Genomic DNA, 27,995 nt, shown 5'->3' with positions numbered 1-27,995 from the left:
ATTTTCATTTTTCCTAAAATTTGTCGGGACGGGACCAACATATCTTATGCCGACTCCGTACGGCATCTGTAAGGCAGTTGAATTTTCACTGGGTAGCTTTTCACGCCAAAAATACACACGAAGTGCTTGCCAAATCATTGTTTTTTAAATGTTCGATGTTGCTTTACCCGGGGCTTGAACTCTGGGCCTTCGCTATTTGTCGCTCCAAGTAAATCCGTGTGTGTACCTAGGTGCTATTGACGAAATAAAATAGTCAATGATTCCTTCATTTGATGAGGGCGTTAGTGGATTTCCCACTGAAAAGCTTTAAAAAGTCTTCGATAGTCGACTAATCACTATTGATTCAGTCCAAATACCACCTGAGTGATAATTGCCTAGTCATCTATGAAAGAACTGAACATATTCTGTGCACAAATTGTAGACCGCTACAGACTTGCTAAAGTATTTTCTAAAGACAACCGATTGGCCCTGCCGGGGGATAACTGCCGTTCGGAAGTTAATTATTCTGAAACTTAATGTAACATTATGCAACATACTGTAGTATAACACAACTACCCTAACAGAGCATTATATAACATAACATACCTAACACCACATAACATATAACATATTATATCAAAACATATCTTAACATAGCATAACATATTAAAACTTAACATAACATAATATGACGTAAAATAACATAGCAGAATATAACATAACAGAGCATAACGTTACAAAAAACACCATACTATAACATAACATAAAGCAGTATTGTATACCAACATAATATTATATAATATCACAACACGAAGTGACATAATACTTCATGACCTAGCACAGCATATCAAAATATAAATAAGTACAATGACACGATACAATAAAATATAACATCTGAGAAAACCCTACCGTGCCAAAGTAACCCACGTAAAAACATGACTGCTATAATGGTACGAAAATAATATATGTATTTGATACCGACAACAGAAGAGCAATATATCATGGAAATGTTGGTAAGCTATATTCTTGGTTGAGTTGAATATATGGGGTGATCGACGTCTGCATAACAAAATTCAAAATTGGACTCGGCTACTTCTGGAAATGTCTTCAGAAAATGGTAAAAGTTGCCTATATTGCTGAGATATAGACGACGTATAAAACTCTATTTTAAAGCTTCGACCTCCTATCACTTTTGCTACCAACGAAATAGTGTACGAAAAACATTTTGCAAGCTATTCCCGGGCAGTGCTATGGTAAGCAGATGTTTGAGGAACATACTGCTAACATCTGTCGACTATAGCAATATGGATTACATAGAGCGCTTCCGCGGGCGAGGTTCTGCAAAAACACAGATCTGGTTGCAGAAACTTCACGGGCTGTTGGTTAGTTCTGAAAAGAAAGTTAGTTCATGAAAAGATCTTTAGAAAATATTCGTCTGACCTGCAAATGTCAGTCGGGAGCCACCATAAAACATGCGAATCCCGTCTCGTAAATTTTTAGGAAGACATTCAAAAGTATCACGACGGAAGACGAGCTCGCCATAAAACTACTCAGATTTTCTATTGAAAATAAATCATTTTGATAGCTTTTCGTTAATTAGAAAAAAACCGTCGAAAAATGGCCGATAACTCGATAACAAATCTATCGCTCGTCCATACCTTGTCAATAGTTGCTGATTAAAAAAGGATTACAACACAACAAGTCATCGTAAGAAAATCGGCATTTATAAATTTTCGATAGCAGATAGGTATTTTATCGATAAAATATTGATTACTTTCCCATAATCAATGTACAATGCGAACACTATACCCCAGACAACGCGTCTACATATAAGCTGCTGTAAACATCAAAGCAAGCAACCACACATACGTGTAAGCAGTGAAGAGAATATTTCACATACATATATGCATGTAGTCACCAGCTAAGAGCGAAGAAAAAAGAGAAATAGTCAAATATCATATAATCTTCACCTAAGAGCAGAAGTTTTTACTCACACATATATATGCATATAACTAGAAGACAAACGCGGATATCTGATATAGAATGACAAATAAATAAGCAGCTGTTCGAGAAGGCTGTTCGTGAAAAGTCTAGACCTTAGTAGAAATAGGCGAACGAGGCAACAGCGAGTATAAAAGTAGCGCATGCTGAGGAATAATCAATTAGTTTTATTTCAACACGCTATGAGTGAAGTACGCGAGTAATCTAATTGTAAATTACTACTATCAAAGTAGTTTAAATAAAAAAGCATTTTGCTATACTGAATATTTGTGTTATTTATTCTACAGTGCAGAGATTCGAACTATAACAGAAGGTGCAGAAAAAAAAAAAACTCACAAAATGCCTTCCAATATACTTCATGCATAACGTAAAAATCTATAACTATTCGAAGTCGATAACACGCCGTTTAGAACCGATAACTTATAGCTAACAAACCGATTACTCATCGAAAATAAATCGACAACAGGACTATAAAACGTCGAATTAGAATCGATTTCTATACATTTTGATAACATATCGATTTATTTCCATTATAAATTGATAACTATAATAGCTTTTCAATAGTACGAAGATAACGCATCGATACTTAGAGATACCTACATACAGCTTTTTGTCGGCTAAAAATTTATAACTCTTTGAAACCGAAAACTAATCAAAAATAAATTGAAAACACGCCTATAACCCGTCGATAAAAAACGATAACACGCCGATTACGTTTAGTATATATAACAAGCCATTTACATTTTAACAAAAAATCGATAACACTTTGCCTTACATTTTCTTCAGTCTATATTCCTCTATAGCAACAGCACCAAGGATATGTTGATAAATTGTTAATTTTACGGTTAACCAAAACTGTACGTATAACGGCTTACAAAGTGAATTTATGGCATATCATCAGTTAAAATTTGAAATATTCGAATCTTAAAATTAGGCTATGCTGGCAACGCCATACAGCTGATTTTACTCTCGCTGAATGCAAATACTTAAAAACGCTCAACATAAGCAAAACAGCGAAAGTAAGATAAAGAGGAATTTGGGTTAAGAGTAACATACACAAAGTTGAGCAAATACAATTGCAAAGTGTATGCTAATAAGTTTGCATGTTGGTGTGAGTAAAAAAAGATGCAAATACATGCACATACACACACAAACACACTTATGTACAAAGAATGAGGAAGCATGTAATAAATAGGGACTTAACAGACAAGTGAATGAGCGATTTATATCCAACGGTTCCATTGTTAGTTGAATGAAATTCCGGCAAAAATAGGGCAACACGCAGAGTTCTCGAGCTCTGGCAGCAAAATCATTTAACGTACGTAAAAATAAGTAGCTCAAATCAAAAACCCCTAATTACATTTACATTAAAATTAATGTGATACTTCGCTGAGTTCATACATATCGCTCATTTTTTCAATAGTGTCATAACTCAAAAACACAATTTTCCAGGAGAGCCATTCAAAGATTTTAACTGCCATATGTTCCACATATAAAGGCATATTCTCATTTTTATAGCACGTGGTAAATTTTTAACTGATCACAAAGATTTTTTTATACAACATAGATCATGATATTGGGTACGTCTATATGTTCTTAACTCAAAAGTCATGTTTTTTGAGTTATGACACTATTGAAGTAAATGAGCGATATGCATGTAATACAATGCTGATGAAATGTTGTGAATTGCTGCAATTACAAATAAGCCAGAATATTAATGCGAAACACTAAGAACTGGGTGGGGCGGGGCGTATGAGTAACGCGAGTACTGAAGGCCGGTCAAAGCATTTTTAAGGCAACGAAGTGAAAGTTGAAAAAAAATTCTGTAAAATACATACATACATACTTAGTAGCAGTAAAGCTCTGCAAGCTAAAGTCAAAGTCTGTGCCAATGCCAAGTGAAGTCGTAAAATGCACGCACACATACACACACGCGCGCATACACAACGCTGTGTAGTTGTGGCAACAGCAGCTGACACTGAATTAGACAATCAACGTGGCAGCACGCAGCCAGTATGTTGTTGGCAAACGCGCTATCCGCACACAAGTAACGGGATCACGGAGAACAAATGGAAGTGACCGTAAAATGAAGTTGAAAATTGTAGGAAAAATATAAAAAAACCGAAAACAAAAACGTGACTTATTCAGATACAAAGAAAACATTTTTTTTTTTTTTGTGGTGTAATGGAAACAATGAAAACTGCAATTTTGTTTGTTTGTGAAGCCATACAAAATAGCTAAATAAGAGTAAAGGAGGAGGCAGCACTGGCTGCGGCTGTGGCTACAGCGGAAAAGCAACGTTTAAAAAAAGGAGTGGTGCTTGCTTGAAGAAAATAGGCATTCATATTTCTTAAAAAGAAATGCTCAAATATTATAAGAAAACACTTTGATAGCGAAAAGAGGTGCAAATTATAATTGCATTACGTGAAATAAAACAAATATTTAGTGAGAAAAAAAAAAAAAACAAAAATGTGAAATGAGAAAATCCTCGGTCCAAAGGTGAAATGGTGAAATTTATGGAAAAAATGCGCAGGGTTAGCAAGTGGATAACAACAAATAAATGCAGCTCAAGCGAACTATCAATGCCTCTAAGTTATTGACATTGATGTATTAACTTACATATGTGTATACACACATTAGAGCGGGTCAAATTGTGTGGATGGATTGTGAATGGAATTTTTTGCTTATTACTCAAAAATATAGGTTTTTTTTTTGAAAATTTGTTTCTACTAAAACGAATTCAAAAAAAGAAAAACTGTCCGAATCAAAGTTGTTCGACATGTTCTGAACTTAGGTTCGGTTAGGTTGAACTGGCAGGTACATGAGGACCTCACATAGAATGAATAAGTCCATAGTGTTCCCAGAAGTTAGCTTTAACGACCAAACTGGAAAACCCTATCAAAAACCAGGACCTATGTTATAAAATAACTCCGTCCTCTTGGCAAATACTAGAAGCTTCCTAGGATTTAAGCCACTTGCTGCTTCTGGATCTGACAGCTGTATCACTCCTAATAGTTGGAGTCTTAGCCTGGCAAGCGCAGGGCAAGAGCACAGAACGTGCTCGGTCGTTTCCTCCTCCAGCCCGCACTTCCTACATCTGCTATCACTGACCAAGCCTAATTTAAAGGCGCGTGACGTCAGAAGGCAGTGTCCAGTCAGAATACTCGTCATGACTTTACAGTCCTCTCTTTTTAATGATAGAAGCAACTTTGTTTGTCCAAGGTTGTAAGATCTGCACATAATCTTAGACACTTTACAACCCCGGGCTTGAACACACGCCTTTCCTGCTTGGTCGATAATGTGCACCTCTCGCCTTCGCTTAATTTCGCCGAGTCTAATTGGGACGTCTACGGAGCAAGCTTCAAGGGATGCACCCTTTGCACCCTTTTTGGTTAATTCATCCGCTTTTTCATTCCCATCTATTCCCATATGCCCTGGGACCCAATATATAATGTGCTGAGCTTATTCTAGCTGTAAAGAAAAAAAATGTTTCATAACAAACAATAATATAGTAGTTAAAAGTTCATTTTAGGCTAATTCCTCATAATTTAAGCTTGATATCTCTACTAAAATTCAAAAACACTATAGATATTAATACAGATTCTGAAATTTTCGTAAAATACCTTTAAAGTATGTCCAATATGATATTTTTCCTATAATTCCATCAGAAGCTCTGAAAATTTTTTAGCCAAACCCTACATTCAAATGCAAAATAACTATTTTGCAAGAGTGGGGACCTCGCAATCGGACTTAGAGCTATGGTGTCTTCAGCAATGTTTCTTAAAATCATCTATAGATTACGTTTTTGCTATACTCCTAATAGGAAAAAATCCATCCATACAATTTGACCCGCTCTAATATACACATACATGAGTACACATATACATAGGCATTTATGCAATAAAAATCTCACTACAAGATTAAAATTAAAATGTTGCTAAAAACAAAATTCCTGAAAAATCGCTTATGCGTACTTATAATAGAGTGGGTCAAAATATTCAAAACAAGTAATCACAAAAAACCACTTAAAGTCACTACTTTCACTCGCAATTTCCATATCACCACCACCTAAAGCCGATTCATCTGCTATCACTGACCAAGCCTAATTTAAAGGCGCGTGACGTCAGAAGGCAGTGTCCAGTCAGAATACTCGTCATGACTTTACAGTCCTCTCTTTTTAATGATAGAAGCAACTTTGTTTGTCCAAGGTTGTAAGATCTGCACATAATCTTAGACACTTTACAACCCCGGGCTTGAACACACGCCTTTCCTGCTTGGTCGATAATGTGCACCTCTCGCCTTCGCTTAATTTCGCCGAGTCTAATTGGGACGTCTACGGAGCAAGCTTCAAGGGATGCACCCTTTGCACCCTTTTTGGTTAATTCATCCGCTTTTTCATTCCCATCTATTCCCATATGCCCTGGGACCCAATATATAATGTGCTGAGCTTATTCTAGCTGTAAAGAAAAAAAATGTTTCATAACAAACAATAATATAGTAGTTAAAAGTTCATTTTAGGCTAATTCCTCATAATTTAAGCTTGATATCTCTACTAAAATTCAAAAACACTATAGATATTAATACAGATTCTGAAATTTTCGTAAAATACCTTTAAAGTATGTCCAATATGATATTTTTCCTATAATTCCATCAGAAGCTCTGAAAATTTTTTAGCCAAACCCTACATTCAAATGCAAAATAACTATTTTGCAAGAGTGGGGACCTCGCAATCGGACTTAGAGCTATGGTGTCTTCAGCAATGTTTCTTAAAATCATCTATAGATTACGTTTTTGCTATACTCCTAATAGGAAAAAATCCATCCATACAATTTGACCCGCTCTAATATACACATACATGAGTACACATATACATAGGCATTTATGCAATAAAAATCTCACTACAAGATTAAAATTAAAATGTTGCTAAAAACAAAATTCCTGAAAAATCGCTTATGCGTACTTATAATAGAGTAGGTCAAAATATTCAAAACAAGTAATCACAAAAAACCACTTAAAGTCACTACTTTCACTCGCAATTTCCATATCACCACCACCTAAAGCCGATTCAAGGCTTATATGCATTCATGCTCACATAGATACGTACATACAAGTATGGATGTGTATGTAATGTGCTTTTATTTATCACGAATTATACGAAAATATGCGCCTGAAGCAACAGAATTTAATTGTAATTCCGACAAAATCCACAATTGCAAAGAAAAAGACCTAGCGCATACTCACAAAATAGTTTATCATAAAAAGCTGTAAAGAGATGCAGAAATATTGCAACTGTGCAGGCAAAAGATAAAAATGCAAATGCGTGAGCAGTGATTTTAATAATAATTTTTATTGCTCGAGTAGTGAAAAAGCTTACCAATTGTTTTGCTGATGGTTCTTAAAATGCAGTGTTGTTTTGTTTTATGCAGTTTTAAATGCATTTTATATCTTCGGGCCTGGATGGTATAATTTCTGCGCAACTTCAGAGGTCTTTTGGGGATCTATTGCCGTTGGTTTGTCATCATCTACTCTAACTACCTCAGGCTTAGCTATCTCCTCAAGTCTTGGCTCACGGTTAGGGTTGTATCTATTCCGAAGGCCGCCAGAAGCTCGCAAGTATCATCTAAGGATTTCAGGTCAATCAGTGTCTCATCGCTTCTTCTTAAGACGTTTGAGTGGTTGATTGACCTGTACCGACGGGAAGGATTCCATAAACAAATCTAGGAGCCATAACGGAAGTGAGGTGGATGGTGAAGATTGCCCAAATAGTAGAAATGACAATGCACCTGTGCACCAGATTTAGAATAGTTCCTAGAAAGCTTCTAGTACTTGTAAAGATAATTTTATAACATAGGTTCTGATTTTTGATAGGATTTTTCAGTTTCACTTAAACAAACTTCTGGTAACAGTATGGATTCATTCAGTTCATGAGGTCATCACGAGGCCAGAGGTGTTTCATCTACAATAAGAACCGCGAGGAGTCCCTGTTAGAGTTGGCTCACTCGGCGAACACTACCCTCCATTCTGCCCTGTGGCAGGTTAAAAAACGATGCTGTACCATGTTGTACTCCGTAGGCCTGAGGGGAACTGCACCCCAACGACTTTTAAGAGGTTAAGGCGAAGAGATCGAGGGAAAATATGGTAACTGGCACCTTAACTCTGCTAGCCGATTTGCAAGATAATATCAAAACCTCGGACCGTTGCCTCCGCGGCGACACCTACTATGACAGTAGCTTTTATAGGCCGTAGATCTGACTCGGTTATGGTTTGGTGAAAGGGGTACTGTAGCCATAAGCCGGCAAGCACTTCAGTTAGTTTTAAAGATGGTCTTGATAAACCACAAGTCCCAGCAGCAGGCAGTCAGAAGAGGAGAACGGGGTGCTTTAATTAATTCAACTACCTCCTACGACTAACTGGCGAATAATGAAGGGAAAACAACAGATTAATTTCTGTTATCTATAAATCGTTTGTTAGTCACCTAAAGTATACTCTGCCGCTGTCGATCAGCTGTGAGATTTTTGACATAATAGTATATAGTGCAGTTGTGGCCGGTTATATTATGGTATACTCTCAGGCACAGGTGAAGCTACGAAGGAGGCCGTGGTATTTTGACACAATCAAACACAGCACGTCACTGTAAGACTTGTAATCGTCTTCCGTTCGACCTAGTCTCAAAAGTTGGGCTCAAATTAACTGTGTGGTTGGCAGATTTCGATCCAGTGGCGCAACAACCAAGGGATACCTTAGGGTAGTTTCCTAACCCCAATTTGTATAATATATACATACTCGTATCAAAGCTCCCATCCTTACCCGATAGTCCTGGTATTTTCATTTATGAACTATGCCATAAAATAAACAGCTATAGTACTAATCTGCTAAGGTTATTCGGCTCGCGCTACTTGTTGGCACCAACACACACCAAGTCCCTGGTGATCTTATTTACGACATAGATGTTCTACCTTCATCGATGGAATTAAGCTATCGACAAAACAAATCCTAAAGGCAACTTTCAAAGCAATCCGCCAACCGCTAAGCTACGCGTCTCTGATATAGTCGCCGAGCTTAAGAGAAACAAACTGTAGGATGCTGCAGGTCTTTTAAAACACCACGCTCAGAACTTCCACAAGATGTCTTCTCACGACGCCAGATCATCATCTTTATAACGAGACTGAATACAACTAATTGTTAAGGCCCCGCTCCTCAGAGATGTAAAGAAACATCTCAGCAGGCTTTAAGAAGAGAACTGGCATACAAGTGGTCAGCTATTTAAGCCAGATGAGCATAAATGTGCTCTTAACCACAGTCTGTTTTAAAGCCTAATCTTTCCTTCTTGTGTTTGGATCGCTTAGTGGAAGCGTCACAAGCTTGGTTGTTCTTTGAAATTACTAACATTTTTTTTATTAAAAACTAACAAGCACTGAAAATTAAAATTATAAAACAACTTGTAATTCTTACAAAATACAACAAATACAAATTGTGCTTAGCTGTGGTCTCAAACTAGTGACTGAAACTTACAAAAAAGTTGCTGACCAATTTATATACTTAACATCTTCGTTTGGCAATGCGGATTCATTGCGGCGAAATTTCAAATAGAGAACTGTTGGACTTGTAGGATTTGTCTTTTTAAGAAATGCACATTCACATACATGTACTTCTTCAGATTCTAGCGGGTATATATATGCATATTTTATTTTCACTGTAATAAGTTCGTGTAATTGCTTTGAGTGTTTCGGTAGTTCTCTCTTCAAAGCTTGTCCGTATTAGTTTGTTTCATTTATTTCTTTTATATATTAAGCTTTCTGAGAAAACAAAAATTCACAAATAAATACGGGACTGTGCCGAAGACTTCATACCTTTCATGAATGGGGCTGAACAATAATCTTATCCCATTCGTAGTATCCAATTAATCGGATGTGTGATATATAAAATATATAGTGAACAGATGTACATATCTAAGCAATTTTTAAGATAAATATAAAATAAGCAAATAAGGAAGGCTAAGTTCGGGTGTAACCGAACATATCATACATAGCTGCCAAATTACAGCCTGCAAAACTTTTAAATTACCTTCTTTTAAAAGCGGGCGGTGCCATGCCCATTGTCCAAAATTTTACTAATTCTCTGTTCTGCGTCATAGGGTCAACCCACCTACCAAGTTTCATCTCTTTATCCGTCTTTGGTAATGAATTATCGCACTTTTTCGGTTTTTCGAAATTTTCAATATCGAAAAAGTGGGCGTGGTTATAGTCCGATATCATTCAGTTTAAATAGCGATCTGCGATGAATGCTCAGGAACCTACATACCAAATTTCATCAAGATACCTCAAAATTTGCTCAAGTTAACGTGTTTACGGACAGACGGGCGGACGGACATGGCTTAATTAATTCCTTTTTTCGCCCAGATCATTATACTCAGTTGAGCAGGGCTCACAGAGTATATTAACTTTGATTGGATAACGGTTGGTTGTGCAGGTACAAAGGAATCGAGATAGATATATACTTCCATATAACAAAATCATCAGTATCGAAAAAAAATTTGATTGAGCCATGTCCGTCCGTCAGTCCGTTAACACGATAACTTGAGCAAATTTTATGGTATCTTGATGAAATTTGGTATGTAGGTTCCTGAGCATTCGTCGCAGATCGCTATTTAAACTGAACGATATCGGACTATAACCACGCCCACTTTTTCGATATCAAAAATTTCGAAAAATCGAAAAAGTGCGATAATTCATTACCAAAGACGGATAAAGCGATGAAACTTGGTAGATGGGTTGACCCTATGACGCAGACTAGAAAATTATTTGTTGAAGATATCATGATGAAATTCGGCAGGAACGTTACTCCAATTACTATATGTATGCTTAATAAAAATTAGCAAAATTGCAGAACGACCACGCCCACTTAAAAAAAATTGTTTTTAAAGTCAAATTAAAAAAAAAGTTAATACCTTTACAGAATATTAGTAAATTATGTCAACATTCAACTCGAGTAATCATATGGTGCAACAAAATACAAAAATAAAAGAACATTTCAAAATGGGCGTAACCCCCCCCCCCTTTTTTTCATTTAATTTATCTGGGATACTTTTAATGCCATAAAAAGAAAATTTACCAATCATTGTGAAATTTGGTAGGGGCATAGATTCTATGACGATAACTCTTTTCTGTGAAAATGGGCGAAATCGGTTGAGGCCACGCCCAGTTTTTATACACAGTCGACCGTCTGTCCTTCTGCTCGGCCGTTAACGCGATAACTTGAGCAAAAACCGATATATCTTTACTAAACTCAGTCTACGTACTTATCTGAACTCACTTTGTATTGTTATAAAAAATGGCCGACATCCGACTATGACCACGCCCACTTTTTCGATTTCCAAAATTACAAAAACTGAAAAAAAAATGCCATAATTATATACCAAATACGAAAAAAGGGATGAAACATGGTAATTGGATTGGTTTATTGACGCAAAATATAACTTTAGAAAAAACTTTGTAAAATGGGTGTGACACCTACCATATTAAGTAGAAGAAAATGAAAAAGTTCTGCAGGGCGAAATCAAACGCCCTTGGAATCTTCGCAGGAATACTGTTCGTGGTATTACATATATAAATAAATTAGCGGTACCCGGCAGATGATGGTCTGGGTCGCCCTGGTCCACATTTGGGTCGATATCTCGAAAACGCCTTCACATATACAACTACCACCACTCCCTTTTAAAACCAACATTAGTACCTTTAATTTGATACCCATATCGTACAAAAAAATTCTAGATTCACCCCTGCTTCACCTTTATGGCGATATCTCGAAAAGGCGTCCACCTATAGAACTAAGGCCCACTCCCTTTTTAAATACTCATTATCACCTTTCATTTGATACCCATATGGTACAAACAAATTCTAGAGTCACCCCTGGCCCCTGGCGATGCCCCTAAATGGCGTCCACCTATAGAACTATGGCCCACCCTTCTTAAAATACTCTTTAATACCTTCCGATTGATACACATGCCATACAAACACATTCCAGGGTTACCCTAGGTTCATTTTCCTACATGGCGATTTTCCTTTATTTTGTCTCCATAGCTCTCAGCTGAGTATGTAATGTTCGGTTACGCCCGAACTTAGCCTTCCTTACTTGTTTTGATATATAGAAGTATATATCTGTCTCGATTAGTTTATGCCGTTACGGGGTGCCGTTATGCGAACAAAATTAATATACTCTGTGAGCTCTGCTCAGCTGAGTATAAAAATAGGTAGGCAGTATGTATGAGGATGCAAAGTTTCACGTTTTTTGTTGTATGCAATAGCTATGACAATGAATCACTTATCTCAACAATGTGTGACGTAAACGTAATTTTTTGATGCAACTTGCAGCTTCTAACCGTTAAAAAGAGGGCAGAAATGACAGTTTTTATGGTGTATATAATAAATGTATATACCACCGACCTCTATGATTTTTTCAGACAAAAATGTATGCTATATACGTAAACATTTGATAAAACTTGAAGCTTGTAGCTATTCAAATGGTGCAGAAATTGTGAAAAGTTTCTTATCTGAACAATATGTTGTGTGGGAAATATGCTATATATACGACCAAAACATATAGTGACATTTGAAGATTATAGCTGTTAAAATGGGGTAGCAATTACGAAAAGCTTCTTATCTGAACAATCGTTTATGGGTATATATGCTATACTTACGACCGATCTCAACGAATTCCGTGATGAAATTGCACTTAAATCCCAACGGAGAAGAATATTAGAGAAGGGTATGGAGCAGTACCATATAGCTTTGACGATTGTCAAGCGCTTGGAAATAGGGATTGACTCAACATACCTGGATAGTGAGTAGTTCTCAGGGGCCCATGAGGTGGTAGAAATAGGTGAAGGAAGTTAAAAAGTTTTGCAACGAGAAACACTCTTTGTATGAGGAAGAAGAAAAGTTGTGGATAGAGCACAGATGCCGTCTATGACAATGGCTGAGTTCTATATCTTATGCGCGAAGAAGCCGGTGCGTCTACACTGTCCAACAGGATTCCATGTTATCTATTTTATACCTAAAGATGCCCTAAAAACTAAACATTTTTTTCTTGAAATGCGCTCTAGGCATCAAGCACAGACATAGATAGGGACGTTAGCAGGTGTTTTTTATGGACTTCCGCTATTACACTGGATCTGTTGAATTACTGAGAGACACCACTGTCTATTTAATCCTTTTAAGGTTAGGTTGGATGAGCGACCTCTTAGATAACGCAAAAACAAACCTAGGGAGGAACGTAAAAGAACTCGATGGTGCCAACGTATCATCCTGCTTCTGTAGAGAGTGTTTTTCATTTACATCGGATAATGAATCGTCAAAAATCCGATCATCATTGATAGATGTGCCTTGGTGAGTAAAAACTGCCCGTATGTTTTCAACTTCCAGCCTTAATAAGCCATACAGCTTCCTATGTGCAAATTCTGCTGTATCTAGGTGGGCTTAGACGTCCAAGTGACTGCAGCACAGGATGCTGCCATAGTCTGGGACCCAGTTGATGCGAATGTTAAAATAGTTCGTTATAATCAAAGAATAGATCAGGAATGCCCAAAGTATTTTGCTAATACTTGCTATTTACAATAAATTATCTTATACCAATACCCTATAGAGCAGATTTGATTTGAACGTAAAAGCAGTGTACAACCATTGGCCATAGTTAGCAGCTTCTATTAATGGTCTCCGCTAGCAGTACATGGCAGCATTAGTCTTCCTATCATAAACTTCTAAATTGGAATTCGAGGACAGCTGTCTTTTTAAAATAATCAACATCTTTTAAAGTACATCATAAAAGTACTAGCGTTGCGCTCCACATCGAGGTAGTTATGAAAGCGTGGATCGTATATCTCTTGGAAGTTATGCTTTGTTTTGTTAGAGCTTATAGCCACCCCACGGTACTAAGCGTACCTAGTCACCATGTCCGAATTGCCCTGAAAGAAAATCGCGAAAGGAGTCTAGAAATTTAATTTCAGAATTGCCAGGTCATGTGCACAGGCAATCACTTCGCAGCCAGCGACCTACACTAGAAGCTCGCTTGCTACCTCAACCTAGAGAAAAGGAAACATAATGTTCCTTTAAGGCATGCCTCTGCATATATTCTCTAGATTTTGTTCTCGCCCCACTTCGCTGCTACATCTAAGTTTGTTAATGAATTCAACCAAATCTTTCTCGAATACTAAACTGACCCCTAAAACCAAGCCCCTTCGCTATAACCTGAGACTCTCTCAACAAAAAAAATATATAATATATGGGGAGCTCGAACGAAAAGTTGTTGCGTGTGAGTATTTAGCTTTTATGGGCATTTATATCCACCTTGCAGTTATAAGCCTAAAGATATTGTAACGAATTTAGGTTCCTGGTTATTATCCACCTTCTGCTAACGTCCGTATCGCTGAACTGTCGAATAAATAACCCCAATACTCAGTATTGCAATATGGTCTTTATTTAGTCTACTTTGGGAGTAGTAAAATTATACTTCAACATCACGTTCTTCACAAAAGCGTATTTAAATCCAACTGATTACCAATGCCTCAGCTTGCGCTACTTGTATACTCTCGGTTATCTCGTTCGAGAACAGTTGTATCTCATGCTTGATTACTAGCTATATACATGTATGCTTGTAGTTTATGGTTTTCTACTAGCCATATGCGTGTGTATGTGTGAGTAACTACTAAGCCTGATGACTACATGTATGTGTGTGTCATACCTCTTCACTTCGAGCTGCTGGTTATATTTGTGGAATGTTCTTCGTTGACTTGCACATAAGTGTCGCTGTTTGCTGTTTTTTGTTGTTGCGACTATTTACTAACAGCTTAATGATGCTAATATTCGCCATAATATCTTATCACCTAAAGGCAGTATGCGTTTGACAATATTCGTTAGTCGATTAAAAGTTATATTTTGACTTTTGTCCATTTAGATATGAATATTTCCTTCAGTCCAAATACATTTCTTTTGTTTTTGAAATCTGATTTGGAATCCGTATTTGCTAATGACATATCCAAAAGGACATTATCTGCTACATTACTTTCATATATGGTTTGAGGACTACACACGCACATACATTGAGCTTCGTTTTCTTGACACAAAATAATGATTGACTTAATGATGTCTGCAGTGAATAATAAAAGCTTTGATTGTCAGCTGATTACTTGTAATGTTATCTTCATATTAACAAAATAAAGATTTATATATCTGGAAATTCTATACGCCCATGAACTTTATTTACAAAGTGTGAGTAGTTTTAAGCGACGTGTCATTGTTCTGTTTTCACTTAATTTTTCTAATAACAACTTTCATTTGTTTGTCATAGCTTTTTGTTGACAATCCCAGTGGGGCAAATATATTTGTATGTAAAAGCATACATATTGTTGTGACCCTTAAATGTGCTGCCAGTTCTACTCGCATGAGTATGAAGGACGATAAAGTTGTTCAAGTTAGATGAGTTCATGTTCGTAAACTTTGTGGATGAATTTGTAGCAGAAAATGGGTTTAAAAGTTGAAAAAAAAAAATCAAGTGGGTAGAACAATAGAAAACAAGTAAGAACGGGACTGTCTTCGGCTGTGCCGAAGACTTCATACCTTTCATGAATGGGGCTGAACAATAATTTTATCCCGTTCGTAATCTCCGAATAATCGGATGTATAAGATAAGAAATATATAGTGAACAGATCTACATACCTTAACGATTTTTAAGATAAATATAAAATAAAAAACAGGTAGGTACTTTGTGTGAGGATGCAAAGTTTCAGGTTTTTTGTGGTCTGCGTGTAAAAACTATGACTACGAATCACGTATTTCAACAATATATGACGTAAACGTAACTATTTGATGAAATTTGATGAATTTTGAAGCTTCTAGCCGTAAAAAAGGGGCAAAAATGAGAGTTTATATGAAGTATATAATATATATACCACCGATCTCAATGATTTTTCAGACAACAATATATGCTATACACGTAAGCATTTGGTGAAATTTGAAGCTTCTAGCTGTTAAAATGGGGCCGAAATCGTAAAAAAAATATATATATACTATATATATATACTATATATACCATCATATATATATTATATATATCACCGATCTCTATGATTTTTTGACACAATACATACTATATACGTAAGCAATCGGTGAAATTTGAAGCTTATAACTGTTAAAATGGGGTAGAAATTGCGAAAGTTTCTTATCTGAACAATCGGTTGTATGAGATATATACTATATATACAACCGATCTCTATGATTTTTCAGACAACAATATATGCTATATACGTAAGCAATCAGTGAAATTTGAAGCTTATAGCTGTTAAAATGGGGTAGAAATTGCGAAAAGTTTCTTATCTGAACAATCGGTTGTATGAGATATATACTATATATACAACCGATCTCTATGATTTTTTCAGACAACGATATATGCTATATACCTAAATATTCGGTGAAATTTGAAGCTTCTAGCTGTTAAAATGGGGCTAAAATTTGTGAAAATATATATATATATATACTATATATATATATACTATATATACCACCATATATATACCACCGATCTTTATGATTTTTTCAGAAAACAATATCTAATATATATTATAAATAGGAAAGTTTGGATGTTTGGATGTTTGGATGTTTGTCCAGACGTTTGTCTTTGTGACTCAATCACGCAAGAACGGCTGGAAGTCTTTGCGACTGAATCACGCCAGAATGGCTACACGGATTTTGATGAAATTTGGGACACAGAGAGTAGTCTACTAGCGAAATTTTTTTCGAACATGGAAAGAGGGGTGGGGGTCCCGCGACCTCTTCGAGCAATTACTTTTTAATAATTTTTACACATTATGACTTTACGTATACTGACCTTCACCAATATTACATATATATGGGTGAAATAAGTCGAGGGCTTACAAAGTGAGCAGTGATACACCCCCCCCCCCCCCCCCCCCCCTCTCACAATCTGGTGGAAAAACGACCAGTGGTACTCTCCTCCTCCCGTCTTCCGCCCTCCATCAATTGTTTTTATTACCACGCTTTTGTTAGCTTTACCTGCATGTTTCTTTGTAACTCTTCATTCGCTCCAACACGCCTGTTGCCTTATTAACATGGTTTTATAATTATCTTCACCCTATTTGTAATCCCGTTAGAGTCATATCGAGACCCTTCCGGGATCATTTCTGGATGGTTTTCGGGATTCGTTCGCGATCCCGCCGTGGTCATTTAGGGACTTTTTCGGGACTATTTCAGGATTATTTTGGGACCCTTCCGGGATCATTTCTGTATAGTTTTCGGGATCCGTCCGGGATCCCGTCGGGGTTATTTTGGGCCATTTTCGGGACTATTCCGGGATCATTTGGGTACCTACCGGCATCATTTCTGGATGGTTTTCGGTATCCCGTGGGGGTCATTTCGGGAATTTTTCGGGACCATTTGGGGTCCCTTTCGGCATCATTTCTGGATGGTTTTCGGGATCCGCCCGGGATCCTGTCGGGGCCATTTCGTGACTTTTGCGAGATCATTTGGGATCTCTTCCGGCATCATTTCTAGATGGTTTTCGGGATCCGTCCGGGATCCCGTCAGGGTCATTTCGGGACTATTTCGGGATCATTTGGGTACCTACCGTCATCATTTCTGGATGGTTTTCGGTACCCGTCCGGGATCCCGTGGGGTCATTTCGGGAATTTTTCGGGACCATTTGGGGTCCTTTTCGGCATCATTTCTGGATGGTTTTCGGGATCCGTCCGGGATCCTGTCGGGGCCATTTCGTGACTTTTGCGGGATCATTTGAGGTCTCTTGGGCATCATTTCTGGATGGTTTTCGGGATCCTTCCGGGATCCCGTCGTGGTCATTTCGGAACTTTTTCTCGACTAATACGGGATCATTAGGGGACCCTTTCGGCATCATTTCTGGATGGTTTTCTGGATCCGTCCGGGATCCCGTCGGGATCATTTCTGGACTTCTTCTCGACTGATACTTGATCATTTGGGGACCGTTTCGGCATCATTTCTGGATGGTTTCGGGGATCCGTCCGGGATCCCGTCAGGGTCATTTTGGGACTTTTTCTCGACTAATACTGGATCATTTGAGGTACCTTCCGGCATCATTTCTAGATGGTTTTCGAGATCCGTCCGCGATAGCGTCGGGGTCATTTCGTGGATTTTTCTGGATAATTTTGTGATCATTTGGGGATCCTATCAGGTTATCAGCCCATTTAGTTATTTTTTTTACTCATTTACAAAAATAAAATGCATTAGACAGAAAAAATTTTTTAAACAGGTAACTTGATAAGCAGGCTAACGTGAATAGCCCATATATTTAATTTTGTCCTTGTGGACGGGGCCGCGCGTAAAGGCTAGTATGCGATATACGTAAGCATTCGTTGAAATTTGAAGCCTCTAGCTCTTAAAATAGGGCAGTAATTAAAAAAGTTCCTTATCTGAACAATCGGTTGTGGGGGAGGGATATATACTATATATACGACCGATCTCATAAATTTTTTCAGGCAACAATATGTGCAATATACGAAAGTATATGGTGAAGTTTGAAGCTTCAATCTGTTAAATTGGGTAAGATATTACAAAAATCCTCTTTTCTGAAAAATCGGTTGTATGGAGGATATATGCTATAGTGGTCCGATCCGGTCGGTTCCGAAAAATGTCTAATCGGACACCCAAATACACCCGCTAACCAAATTTTATCAAGATATCTCAAAAATTGAGGGACTAGTTTGCATACAAACAGACAGACGGACAGACGGACAGACGGACATGGCTAAATCAACTCAGCTCTTCAACCTGATTATTTCGGTATATTTAATGGTGGGTCTATCTATTTTCCTTTAAGGACTTACAATTTTCGGTTTCGTGACGAAATTAATATACCATTTCATTTTCATGAAAGGTATAAAAAGGAGAAAATAATAATATTAGGTTACTTGATGTGTATGAACAAAAGACGCAAGGGAGACTTTAAGTTCAATAATCCAAAAATTTGTATGAAATTTAAGAAAAAGCAACAACAAAATTGGAAAGATGTGTAAAAAGTAGAGATATAATCGTGTATTCTATTTTTTAAGCAATTTTCATTTAATGCTGCTATTTTGGCGGGGTGAAATAAGATCCACGGCCATTAAGTCAATTGACTTTACGACCATTTTAAATGGCCATAAAATCAACTGACTTTACGATCATTTTAAGTGGTCATAAAGTCAATTGACTTTACGACCATTTTAAATGGCTATAAAGTCAATTGACTATATGATATTTTGGAATTTGATTTAATGATTAAAAAGAAATACTTGGGTGCGTTTCTCTTTCATTTTCCTTCGTTCTCCTTTGAATGTTCCCTACCAATTGTCGGGACTATATGTTTAATCCCGACTCTGAATGGCAGCTGCATGGCAGATGCATTTTCACTGAGAAACTTTTCACAGCAGAAATACACTAGGAGTGTTTGCCAAATCACTGCCGAGGGGCGACCCTGGTTGGATAAACTTTTACTTACATTTTTAGTGCTGCTTTCCCCAGATTTGACGAGGAATTTCGGTGTCGTAGGCGTGGCATGCTACCACTACACCACGGCGTTCTCTCACTTCATTACTGACCATTTGGTAAATTATCTTTTGACATTTTGACTGTATATTAACTCTCACACAAAAAAAAAAACTCCACAGGATGAATCAAAATTTTAGTTAAAATAGGTCTACTAAATTCAAAGAAAGCTCTGCGGATAAGATATTTAATATCATGTCTCACTGACGTGTAGCAAGAGTATGAGATGGGAAGAGCCGCAGATGTGAACTTGGTATATGAGGTCAGTTTACTTTATGACCGTTGACCTTATGTCACCCCTCCATTTGTATACAATCTTGAAAATGTTAGCTCAAAAGTTTTGGTACCCAGCTTTGCTTCTACATACGGTCTTATAACGGATAACGGTGGTTGTTAAAAGAATCAAGATAGATACATACTTCCTTTTATAAAAATTATAATCATTGAAAAAGCTTAGAAAAAAATGATACAGTTAAAGGGATGCAACCCAATCAGTGAGTTGACTTTATGATGTGAAATGCAAATTTTACGAAATCCGTTTACCATCAAGACGACTATTCATTTTTTTTTGCTCCAGCGGGCTACTGGGCTTAGAATATACCCGCGATAGGTATGCCTGCCTTAAGAGGCGACTAAAATACCAAATTGGTTCAAGGAGTTGCCAGCGCAATATACAGCTTAGCCAACCCAATTATCAACCACACCTACTCGTGGCGAATCCTCTTTAATTAACAGCCGGGGCTCTGGCGACCCCCGAACTCCTGATGGATCTAGGGGGTGGGAGGGCGGTATGGCCTAGAAAGTTGCATGTGATCATACTGTAACGAATTTACTTGCAGCTCCTCTTATTTGCAATCCTCTGCTAAGTTAGAATCACTAAACTGTTGAATAATTAACTCCAATATGTAATAATGCAAAATGGCCTTTATTAAAGTACTTCACAATAACACTCAAACTGTGCAACGAATAGCTTGCTTAATAACCAAACTGATTGATAGCTCAAATGAAACTCTACTTTTCAAAATAATACTGCTCTTGCTCGCTAGATAGCGTCTTAGTCGAAACTGCTTGACAACTCAAATCAAACTGAATTCCAGCGCCTCTTCAATTGCCGCCTTCTATACTCTCGGATTTCAACGTTCGCATCTTTTAGGCGCTTCCAGAATCTACTAGTCCAACAGCTCTCAAACTTCTCAGCTGTAACTACAATTGCACAATTTTATAGTTTTTCTCATTGCATACTTTCAGGAGTATCTCAGATATATGCATGTGTTGTGCATTGATTCTCCGCTGCTCGTATACGTTCATGTTACAAATGTGTAAACGCAATTATTGTTTCGTTTATGTAGATACATAGTGATTGATCTATGGATGTGAATTCACGTCACTTCTTAGCATCGGCTTAGAGACGATAGCATCGCTCAATGCTGCTAACATTCGTTACAATACGAAACCTTCCCTGAGATGGTCGGGGTAGTACCTTTATGGTGCTTGTAACCGGAACTTAGCGGATCTGCATCCGGCAAAGGACCATCAACATCGGCAATACTCCCAAGGCCTTCGGGAATTGTCCTTATCGCTACAACAACAACAACAACAACAGCAACGACTATTCAGAGACCGCTCGGGAGTTATGTCTGCCTTTTCGGGTTCATTTCAATATTTTTTTAAGAGTATTTCGAGTTATCGCTTTATAGGTTATGGACCTTCTTGCGATTATTTCCGATAATTTGTTTGTTGTTTTCGGAATAACATTGCAGTCATTTAAACACTATATCGTGAGCATTCGGGTGATTTTGGGATTTTTTTGAGATAATGTCGGGATAGTTTCGAACCATTTCGAGCTTATTTTTTTTCATATTGGTTTCGGAACTATTTCCTGACAATTTCCACAATATTTACCTATGGATGAAATTATTGGGAGGGGCGCTCTAGCCACATCTAAAAAAAATAAACAAATAAGTCCAATAGATCCTCCAGACTAATCATCCCCCATCTAATCAGTTGGGGACAATTTGGCGAACTATTTCGGGCTATTAAGGGTCACTTTGGAACTACTTTGGTATCGTTCCCCAACTCTTTCTCATTGCCGAACTATCTATGGATTGTGCTTGATTTTTCTAAGGATTATTCCGCGATTGTTTGGGTTATAACTTTGGAACTGTTTTAAAACTATTTTTCGACCGTTTCATAACCGTTTAGGGGACCATATCGGCGATATATCGCAGTAATTGAATGTTCTATTTTCTTCGTGAAGACGAAGCAGCGGGTAAAGAATCGTATAAAACATACAGGATACTCCAGTGAGTCCTTGAGCTAAAAATCGGAAAGAACTTCACGCTCATGCTTCTGGCAATGGGACGAAAAGAAATTGCTTGTATGCTGCTATGTCTGAATTTAATTTGCTTGCAAAATTAAAAATGCTCTTCCAAATGACGTTGAGCAACTCCACTAGCTCCGTTAAAATTGGGAAGATCCTCTCCAAGTAATTCGAAACCCAACAAGGCCTCACATAAGCCGAAATCCCTTCGCGCCATTGCTTAAAAATAATGTTGGAGAAGTTAATTCTAGAACTAAACCGTCATGGTACAATATTTTATAAGAGCATACAATTGCTGGTGTATGATAATGATACTGATATTATTGGCCTTAATAGACGGGCTGTGAGTACTGTCTTCTCTCGATTTGACAAAGAAGCAAACATGAGGATCTTGCTGTAAACGAGGACAAGATAAAGCATTTGCTGTCATCCCAGAAAGCATCGGCGTCTTCGCGCCTTGGCATTCACGCCACAGTTGGCGGATATAAGTTCGAGACTGTGAAGGATTTCGTCTTTTTGGGAACCAGCATTTACAGCAAAATCGATTTCGCCTTCGCCCTAGAAGTCAAACAGATAATAACCCTTCCCAACCACCGCTACTTTGGACTGATTAGGCAGCTGATAGGTAAAGTCATCTCTGGACGAACAAAAATCACGCTCTAGAAGTCGCTCATAATGTGCCAATGACTTGGAACCATGGACGATGTCGGGAGAAGATGAGATGGCTCATCGAGTGTTTGAGATAAAAGTTCTCCGGAAAATTTGTGGTGCTGTCCGTGATGCCGACGGCGAGTCTCAAAGAAGCTATGATGAGCTGTATAAGCTTTATGCAGAATCGACGCTAGTGCAGCGAATAAAAAGCCAAGGCTAGATTTGTCATATTAAACGTGTGGATGAATAAAGTGTTTTTGCCGACCACATAGATTGGAAGCAAAGTAAGGCGAATGACTGACATGTCTTGTTACAAAAAGGAAGTGGCTTAGCAAAAACTCCGTATTTATAACATGAATAGCTTCGCAGCGAAGATTCATCTGTTTGCATATTCCGTTTGGAGTTGGCATAAAATATGTAGGTCCCGCCCGGCCAATTTGTAGGAAAAATTAAAAGGTAGGAAACTGGAAAAGAAGAAAAGGCGGATATTATCGCTGCTTAGTTGATAAGCTGTAAAGCGTCTATTTTGGTCAAAATCAGCACCAATCACGCTCAGGCCACTAAGAGCCGATTTTTAGGAAAGATACAGGAAGGAGAGATGATGGTTAGTTGATTTTGAAATCCCAAATCGGTTTAGCCATATATATATATAAATCAAATTCTGTGTGTGTGTTCGCTATGGAAACGTATTTCCCACACCTCAATCATCACCAAATTTTGGTTATGGGTTCCTTCGATCAACGGGAAGGTTTTAGGCTAAAAATAATTTCGATATATAAAAGGGGCGTGGCACCTCCCATACAAATGGAATCTTTGGTACTGCATAACTTTGAAGGTATACATGCCAGAACATTGAAATTCAGTAAGGAGTTATATGAGGTCAATCCTTAACACCACCAAGAAAATATGGAATTGGGAAAAAGGAGGCGTGGCACCTCCCATACAAATGGAATATATTATACTGCATATATCTGGATGTCGTAATGGTAGGATAATTAAAATTGGTAAGGAGCTATGTGACGTTAAGTCCTAAAACCTCCAGTAAAATGTGGAATGGGGAAAAACTATGGCTGCCGTACAAACTTAAGTTATTTTAACACTTAAAGTTTGACTGCATTGTTGAGTTAAGCTGTTATGCTTTTTGGACGTTTAGTAATCTGCCGCTGTTAAAAAAATTGTTTAGCTTCAGTCTATCTACATCTTCTATAAAAATCAAATTCTGTGTGTGTGTTCCCTATGAAAACGTGTTTGCTATACTTCGATCATCACCAAATTTTGGCTCGAGGTTCCTTCGATCAAGGCGAAAGTTTTTCATATTTCAGAATTAAGAATTTTAAATTTAAATTTTTTTGTTTTTTGGCTATGCGAACGAACTATCTTCGCTCCCAAAAATGATCATGTTAACAAAATCAATGATCGCTTTCAAAATCAATTTCCTGGTGAAGTGACGAAATATAAATCGATCGACACAGTTACAGATGAAGATAAAATTGTGAATTATCCAAATGAATTTCTATACTCCTTAGAACCAAAAGGAATGCCTGCGCATATATCAACTTTTAAAATTGGCTCACCAGTCATGCTTCTTCGGAATGTAATCAAAGCAACAATTATCAGCAGTAAAAGCAATACAATAATATAAAATAAGATACAAGAATAAAATATTTTAACAGAAAATTTCACCAAATATGCGTACAAAATTCAATTCAATTTACAGAACAATAAATTAAATTATCAACAAACAAAACAGAAAAAATAACGCAACATCCATTCGATCTCGGGCGTTACAACGTGCGCCTGGTAAAGCTAGTACTGTATAAAATAACTCCCCTGCACCTTTTATCTCAGCGACTTCCCCTTGGAAAACCTTACAGTGATAGGGAAGTTTAAATTTGTAGCTTTCGTCGATCATTGAGGGAAGAAATTGCTCCGCCGAACTCAATTCCAACTTCGATCCAGTTGCTAACCGGTTAATTAATCCACTGTTGCTGTGTTGGCTTCGTTCGAACATCCATCGGACATATGTGTAGAATACCTAACTATTATATTACTTAAACCTAAAAAAACTTTATGAAATCACCAAGTGAGTTGCGTAATGTTAAGGGCTTACAAGTTAAGCTGGCAAAAATCTAACCAGATGAAGTTGTCAACATAAGCAAATTATTGAAAACCACAAGTTTATTCTACCATAAGCGCAGACGATGCTTAAGCAAAAGCTTAAGCAAGGAAAAGTAAAGAAAGCAATTTGTAACTAAGCCAAAAAACACTTTTATTGTCTTTGCAAGAATGTTTTGCGCCCTTCATAGTGTCGCATGCTAACATGGACGTTAGACCGCGCCAATTTTTTGTGATGCAAATTTATCAATGAACGATTAAAATACCAAACTGATTCAAGGGGTTGCCAGCGCAATTTATAGCTTCTCCAACTTAATTGTCAACCTCACCTACTCGTGGCGAATTCTGATTCTTTAGCAGCTGAGGCTGTGTCGACCCCAAGTTCCTCATGGATCTAGGGGTTAGTGGGCATAATGGCTTTGAATATTGCTTGTAGTCCATACTAAATCGTTACCGAGATGTTTGGGCTACTGCCTCAATGGTGCTTGTTACTGTAACGTACCGGATCTATATCCGGCAAAGGACCACCAATATCGACGACACTCCCAAAAACCTTCGGGGAGTGTCCTTATCGCTACAATAATAACAAAAGCAACGATTAAACCGAAGTAGGTTAAACCATTTGCCTACGGGTATGGTGCAGTAATATTGGTATCTGGTATGTGCCCAACGTGATTAGATAACTCAAATAGAGATTATTGAAAACTTGGATAGAGAAAGCAGGATTTGGCATTTATCCCCGAAACACAAAATGAGTTATCTTCACGACGAATAAATCTGGGATGTCAAACACTTGGGAGTGCTTCTGGCACCTAAGCTCTACTGGTGGTTAAACACGAATGCCCTTTAGAGGCTTTAACCCCGATATGCAATGCCCCAACAAAGTCATCTCTTTATCAAGGAAAATACCACTTAAGTTTCCCTCAGGATTCGGGAGTAGGGTGAATGACTTATTTGTGATATACAAATGACCTACGTTTGTCTTATAATCGTCTTTAATAAATTTGGCAAACCTTTTACCATCTCTTAGTTATTAGGAATGGTTGCATGCAGAGCTCGCGAAAGGAGTCAACATATCAGTTTTTACGGACCGGTTCAAATTGCATTGGTAGGCATATTAAGTGGTAGAGTATGCAAAAATTTCCGGTAGCAGGATAACCATCTTCTCTGATATAAAAGTGGCCCTTTCGGCTCTTGGGTCATGACCTGTGGTATCCAAACGGAGCATAAGGGTTAATTAGAGTCAAGTGGGACACGCTATTCAAAATAACCAACTTAAAATAGCGGTACACGAGATAAAAGGATGATTCTACGCAGCACCACCAAGCGGCGTCTAAGGAGCATTTTTGTCAATATCAACAAAAGTTTGAGGCACATTTTTCCAAATAGTCTTATATACATACAAACGAACTATTAATAAGCAAACACTTATTTTATATAGCAGCTATAGCCTTTAGCTTTTGTTTCTACTTCTTTGGGTCTAATCTCATTTTCTTGCTGCTTAACCTGATTCGTGTTTCTGATTTATCAATTCACTAAAGCATGCATAGTCGCAGATAAGCATTCACCAGTTCACCTGCTGAACACAAGACTAAATATCTGATTGATAGCACATAAGCGCGAAGGACGTAAAAGTTGAGGGAGAAGTACTGCTCATAAGAAGAAAAGCGCTGACAAAAAGCGTCATGCAGTGACAAAGCGCCATCATAGCTATATACTTACATGGGTATATATGTGCAGACAGGAAATTACTTCGCCAATTAAGTTTTTATACTTTTCATGAACATGAAATGGTATATTAACTTTGGTCCGATGTTTGTACCGTTGAGAAATATAGAAGATATACTCACCATTAAATATACCGAATTGATCAGGGCGACGAATTGAGTTGATATAGCCATGTCCGTCCGCCCGTCTGTCTGTTTGCACGCAAACTAGTCTCTCAAGTTTTGAGATATCTCAATGAAATTAGGCACAAGGATGTATTTTTGTATTATATTAGACATTTGTCGGATCCGGTAAGATCGGACCATTATAACATATATCTCCCATACAACCGATCGTTCAGATAAGACGATTTTGGCCATTCCTGCCGCAATTTAGAAAGTGCAAACTTGAAACTCGGTGATATTTATTTTAATGTATCATAGAAGATTTCAAGAAAAACTTATTTCGATCGGAGCTATATATAAGATATATCCCATACAACCGATCGTTTTTATTTAAAATAAAAAGGGCATAACCCGCCAAACTTGGTCCACAGACGTCCCTCTGAGATTGGGCGAGATATGCAAATTATCGACTAAGCGGGATAGGCGTGGACCCTAGCACATAGCTGCAAAGTGTCGAAGATTATGTGAAGGTCTTACAACCTTACACTTACAAAGTTAGTCCTCCCATTAACAATGAAGGATTGTAGACTTATGACGGGAGTTCTGACTGTACAATGCCTCCTGAAAACACATGCCTTCAAATAAGGCTTGATCATTGATAGTAAATGTAAGAACTGCGGATTGTAGCTGGAAACGATCGAGCAAATTTTGTGGTAATTCCCTGCGCCTGACAGCGTAAGACTTCAGCTATTACAAGTGACACTGCAGTTAGGTGTAGAAGCAGCAAGCTTCTAGTGTTTGTCAGTTAGAGTGTGTTATTTTTGAACACAGGTCCTAGTTTTTGAAAAGGTTTTTCAGTTTGTTCGTTAAACAAACTTTTAGTAACACTACGGATTTATTCAGTCTATGTGAGGTCTTCATGGACCAGCCAGTTCAACCTAACTTAACCTACGGGAAATTATATTTACATGTGTGAAAATAGTGTATTTCAGCTTTAAGCTCAGCGCAAAGCTGTGTATATAATGTTCGGTGTCGTCCGTACTTAATCTTCCTTACTTGCTTTGATATAAACATGTCTTTATAGAACTCGCTTGCTTTGTGCCATTACGTACAACTGTGATAAAATCAAAGTAATAATACCCTAGGGTACACTCTGTATGAAAATTAAACATAATGCTAATAATTCTATTCATTTCTATTAAATAAAAAAAATTACAGCTCCTTAAGCGCATTTGTCCAAGTATCAACACATTTGCTGAGCATTTATTACGTATGAAATATTGCCTGCCCTCACTGATTTTTACAAATGTTATCTATTTTATGCCAGTTTTCTTGCTAACAAACTCCAGTTCCCTTTCCTCAATACAATTTTTTTTAGCAATTTGTTTTTGTTTCTTTTATCCGCAAATTCGCTTTTTATATCTTTCTAACCGCAATACAAATAATGGTTTTATTTGTCTTATTTTCTTTTAATAAGAGTGACTCATTGTTTTTATAACTTTCATGAACATGGAATGGGATATTAACTTTGGT

The 27,995-nt window shown here is 37.5% G+C and overlaps 1 protein-coding gene across 2 annotated transcripts in view; it reads left to right on the top strand.

Moving 5' to 3' along the window:
• Nucleotides 1-3,989: 3,989 nt before the first annotated feature.
• Nucleotides 3,990-27,995, top strand: part of LOC137245478 (uncharacterized) — a 115,035-nt gene continuing 91,029 nt past the window's right edge. The window contains exon 1 of one of the 2 annotated variants that reach the window (XM_067776212.1): nt 3,990-4,479. The gene's annotated coding sequence lies outside the window, so the exon portion shown is untranslated. Of the gene's footprint in view, nt 4,480-7,134; nt 7,301-27,995 lie in introns of those variants that run through there. The other variant, XM_067776214.1, reaches the window with a different exon arrangement.

This window comes from Eurosta solidaginis, chromosome 3 (genome assembly GCF_040869045.1).
Source record: "Eurosta solidaginis isolate ZX-2024a chromosome 3, ASM4086904v1, whole genome shotgun sequence".
Lineage (NCBI taxonomy): Eukaryota > Metazoa > Arthropoda > Insecta > Diptera > Tephritidae > Eurosta > Eurosta solidaginis.
This window is presented reverse-complemented; position numbering and strand designations above follow the sequence as displayed.